The sequence below is a fragment of the Penaeus vannamei genome, chromosome 17 (assembly GCF_042767895.1).
Source record: "Penaeus vannamei isolate JL-2024 chromosome 17, ASM4276789v1, whole genome shotgun sequence".
Lineage (NCBI taxonomy): Eukaryota > Metazoa > Arthropoda > Malacostraca > Decapoda > Penaeidae > Penaeus > Penaeus vannamei.
In genome coordinates, this window is record NC_091565.1 from 11,545,556 (window position 1) to 11,550,555 (window position 5,000).

General features: G+C 36.0%; 1 protein-coding gene across 8 annotated transcripts in view; it reads right to left on the reverse strand.

The window, feature by feature from the left end:
• Positions 1–1,303: 1,303 nt before the first annotated feature.
• The window catches only part of LOC113807529 (uncharacterized protein CG5902), a 96,803-nt gene continuing 93,106 nt past the window's right edge, over positions 1,304–5,000 (reverse strand). For all 8 annotated transcript variants that reach the window (XM_070131926.1, XM_070131923.1, XM_070131921.1 and 5 more), the window contains one exon: positions 1,304–5,000. This exon is cut by the window's right edge and continues 2,655 nt beyond it. The gene's annotated coding sequence lies outside the window, so the exon portion shown is untranslated.

A 5,000-nucleotide genomic window follows, 5' to 3' on the forward strand; every position in this document is an offset into this window, starting at 1 on the left:
AATAAGGGAGGTTGGGGTGTTTGATGAAGAAGGTTGTAGGGGTAGAGTGGATGAATCTGAGGGAGTTGGGAGGGTAGGAATGTCTTCTGGAGATTGAGTCTCAGCTTGGGTGGGTAATGCACTAGTAGGCAATGAGGAGTGGGTAGTAGTTTGTGTTCGGAGTCGTGGTCAAAGGAGAGCCTGGGGTCCGGGAGCCGGTGGGGCTATATGATGAAGAGGCAAGCCTCATTGTCCCCAATAGGGGTATTACATCTTCATTACTGGCCATGGGAAGCCTTGATTATGTAAAGGGAAATAAACAGTCAACCCCCTAGTGCCATGTACGGGGGTAAGAGCTAGACAACTAAATCGGGAGTACCGTGCCCATGGTTCCCGCAGGTCGTTCAGGACTGGCACGAGGTCAGCCTTTCATCCTTTCAGCACGGCTCTTACACCTTACGAAGTAGATAATAGAAAAGATTGGAGAGGGATGGAAACAAAAAGCTGGAGGGGGAAAAGACCATGCAAAATTAGTTAGGTCGAGGGCTGAGGCCCAAGGCAGGGGAGATCCCTGCTTTGGGTCTCACTCTCGCGTCTCCTAAGCCCCCCCCCCCTCCCATGACAACAATGGGCATGGGATTGGGGGCATGCATTAACATGTGTAAGTGTATTGTCTGTGTGGGAGGTGTTTCCTTTGGCTTGTATTTCTGTACGTTTAGATTATTCCCAGATGTAAATAATGATTGCCAGACATTTTCTTTTATTGGCTTTCACAATTCAACTTATCCCATTTTCTGATACGGTATATACAATAGAAAGCTCTTCTAAATTTTCTGGTCTAAACATGATGCAAACGTTTTTATAACTTTTTCATTTCCTTTGAAACATGGAATAGTTTAGAGGGAAAACAAACTTTACTTTGATTTACATTCAATATGTTTTTCATTCTTATTCATTTCACTGAATGTCTTCTTTGTTGATATCTATCTTTTCTTTTGTTCGTCTTGTATAATCTGGTATGAAACAAACATGCTTTTAACCATTTACTGGAAATCACAATCCATATTCTTCTTAGATTTCCATCCTAGATGAAGAGAAAATTATGTTAATCTAGTTAGAAAGACCAATAATTTTATGAGATTACTTACTTTAATTTACTATTCCAAATCAATTTCAAAAGATTTGGGTAGATTGGTCAATTGTTTCAAGTCTAGAATTACTAAATAATCTTTTTTCATTTATTTTTTTCTGATAAATTGTGGAGAGGGTAATATAATGAGGTCAACATAAGTATAAGATTCAAAACTTGAATAATTACAACGAATGGTGAAAAAAGGGCTTTATTTCATTTTCATCATCAGAGATTCTATATGTGAATTACAATAACTGTTCCTACTTGTGAAATGTTTCCTATACCTTCTATATAAAATGCAAAAGACTTATGTAACTTCTTACAACATTCACTTATATTACGCAGAGCCACACCACACATACAACAATTAAACAAATCTCTGTACTCACATACAAACACAAGTACTACTGATCACATACAAAAATAGAACTAAATAAAAAATCTGATACAATCATCTCCATGTACACTTTAAAAGAAAAGAAAATGACCTTTATGCCAAAAGAAACACATCTATTATCAGAAATTATTAAAACTGCCATAAATTTTAAAAAACCCAAAGACTGCCTGTGGAGAATAACACAAATTGTACACCAGTAGTACTCGCATGAGACGCACAACTCGCTTACACTAGTTTGTGTCAGGATCAACCATTACAAGCCCTTCTGAGTGATCTCATAATAAGGCTCCTTTACATAGTTGCAAAAAACATGAAAAATTACCCTTCTTCAAGTACCACCCAAGGCTTCTAATGGTTTATCACCTCACAGTATCTTACTAATCTATAATGGTAGGTTACTCCAGAAACAAAACTATGAAGAGCATTTGTTAATTGAAAGATAAAATTTGTGTTAAGGCATTAAAAACTTTCAAAGAATGATTCATAGGACATCATCCGAATGTCTCCAAAATGTAAATTTATTCAGAAATTGTCTATGTCTTACAGCCTTATTTGTGGAGTCACCCATGGGTCCCCAGGCTGGCGGAAGGCACCTATATTCGAGACTCCTGAAGCTCAGGACAGTGAACTTATGCACATGCAGCCTTACTCGAGGAACCATCTTAGCAATGGAAGGCCCAGTAATTTCAGTATTGAACTTCATTTTCTGTTGTTTTTTATTACTAAACATCAGCAATGCTATCAGTATGACTGATATTTCTTGTAATACCTCTCTGTGTCCACTCAGATGTACAACCAATCCAATGCCACATTATAATGAGCCAAATTCTAGACTATGGGAACCTATTGGCAGGACTGTAGGTATCCACAAATTCTTCAACATGCCAGAGAGGGAATGATACTTCATAAAATTCTCCTCATCCATACCACGAAAAACAAAACCAGCTGCTAATTTAATTCTTCCTGGCAGTCTAAAAGAAATGGTAGATTACCGTAGGCCTGACTCCATTTGTCCAACACAAAAGCCCACAGCAAACAACTTGGAAATCTGAAACTTACTGTCATACCATGCCAAGGACTTATTGTAACTCTTGCACATAACATTCCTAGACATGTTTAACTCACAAGTCTTGTTTACAATGGTGAGAATCCTTATGGATAATTAGCATTTAGTACTAAAAACATTTTGAAATATAAAATGTAATTTAATTCTCTGAAGGCTAGGATTGCTATAGGACCAAAAATCACTCTAAATCAGATAGAATAGTCACCAGATATGGCAAATTAAAATTAAAACAATTTATTGGGGTTCCTGTGGTATTCTTGCCTGGTGGTGAGTTTTGGATTTATCAAAAGAATTTATCATAATACAACAAAAGAATAACTGTGTTTCAATATAATGCTAAATCCTGAATGTTCATCAATAACAATATGAACATTAAGTACTTTACACATTATCCTTGTCTTTAAATCAAACTGCTTCGCTGCTACATTTTTATATAGATCCTCCAAGACCATATTCTTAACAAAAGTGTTACAAAATCTTAAGGTTTCCAATTTCAACTTCAAAAAGAAGTTTTAATCTAGCTAAAAAAAAAAAATGGGGGGGGGGGGGAGACATGAAAAATAATGTCTATTTTCATGACAAAGACATAAACAAGAAGCAGCATCAAATGATCCCTAATAGATGAAATGTTTTGGTTAGTTTGATAACAGAACTTGTCAAACTCTACCACCATCCAAAAATATGGCCCATTTGTGTACCTGAATATGGCTTTACTCATACGCTCTAAAACAAAATACAAGCCATACTGGTATGCCACAAACAAATGAAATTCTTTGTCAGCACAAATACCCTGGTCAACCAAGGACAGGAAATGTTATCATTAGCATAAACTAATAACCATAACCTTATATGTAATGTTTCTTGTAACATGCAAACAAGATTTTTTTTTTATATATATATTTTTTTTCTTTTTTGGAAGGGCAGTTAGTTTCAATCATATATATATATTTCATTTCTTTTCTCTCTCTTAACAATTTCATGCCAGGAAGAATAGCATCATTAAATACAATTATCTTAACTTGAGGTTTAACACAGACTTTGATCATGTCCTACTTAGAGTAATGAGGAGGTTAACAATATTGTTTGCCTGAGACAGGGTATATCTGGCCACAAATGCAGAGGGACATATTTCCTTGTTTTCTCTCATAAATTTATTGTTATGTCATAAGTACAAAGCTTTTTTGAATGGCTGAAAAATTAATATTCTGGCAGATTAATGTACTCCTTCTTACTGATAATGAGTGTGACACTTTCAATGACATGATGGGCTGGCACCCTCCTGAATTCATCAGATGTGTACTCAGTTGGCAGTGGAAACATTGTTGAGTGCATTTGTGACTAGATTAATTTTTAATGATACCTTTTGTAATTGTTTTTAGGATAGGGCCCTCTAGCAGTCCATTTATAATTGATAAGATTCTACATAATTCTCTCATACTTCATCCAAACACTAATGGCAGAAGCAAGGACCAGCTTCTGTGATTTCACAGCAAAAGATCACTGTAACTCCCCTTGTCACGGAAAAAGCATTCCTTCATGACATATCCATTCTTATAGCACACCAAGGATATTTCTGACAGGACTCTAAAATTACTGCATGGGTCTGTCTGCTATGCCTAGTGTTTGGAGTGGCACCCTCACATTCACAGCACAAGTGCACACATCAACAAATTACCATGATCTGCCATTGTTACATAAAAAAGAAAAAAAAAATCACAAGTGCCCAACAATATACAAACATACATTGGCAGTGTTTGAGTTTTGTCTTCTCTTCTTTCATCTTACTATCTATATGCAAGGACGACTACTATGGTTTCCATTTACACAATGGAGAGAGATATAACTATTTCAAGGTATTTTCACTATAAAATTGCACCTTCATATTACATGATAAAAAAAGACCCATGGATGTCTTTTGAGAGTATCACTATAAAAACCAACCTCATGAAACATCTATACCATATACTAACCTCAGTGTCAGTATCATAGTTGCATATATGATGATCATATAAATTACTGCAAGGTAATTTGGCACAGTACAGCAGGACATATATATGAAATGCCACCTGTGGCTAATATCTAACTGTAAGTTCTTTTATTCATTTTTAATCAACAGAAAAAAATCCTGGGCAGTGAGCAAGCAAATATACTCTATGACAGCAGACTGTCTTGTTATTCTAGCAATCAGGTACAGATGGCACTGAGAGAGACCATGGTTGATAATGCAATAAGGCTATCTGTCAGATCAGAAAACCCTCAGAATAAGATCCTCGCTGATGATAACACATTAGGAATGGCGTTCATCCTGAGCACCTCTACCAACATGCAAACCTGTCCTTTGTGGCCAGATTTACCCATCATTATACATGTGATTCTGCCTCATTATTTCTTTTTTTTATCATTTAAGTACTTACTTCTGATTTGTC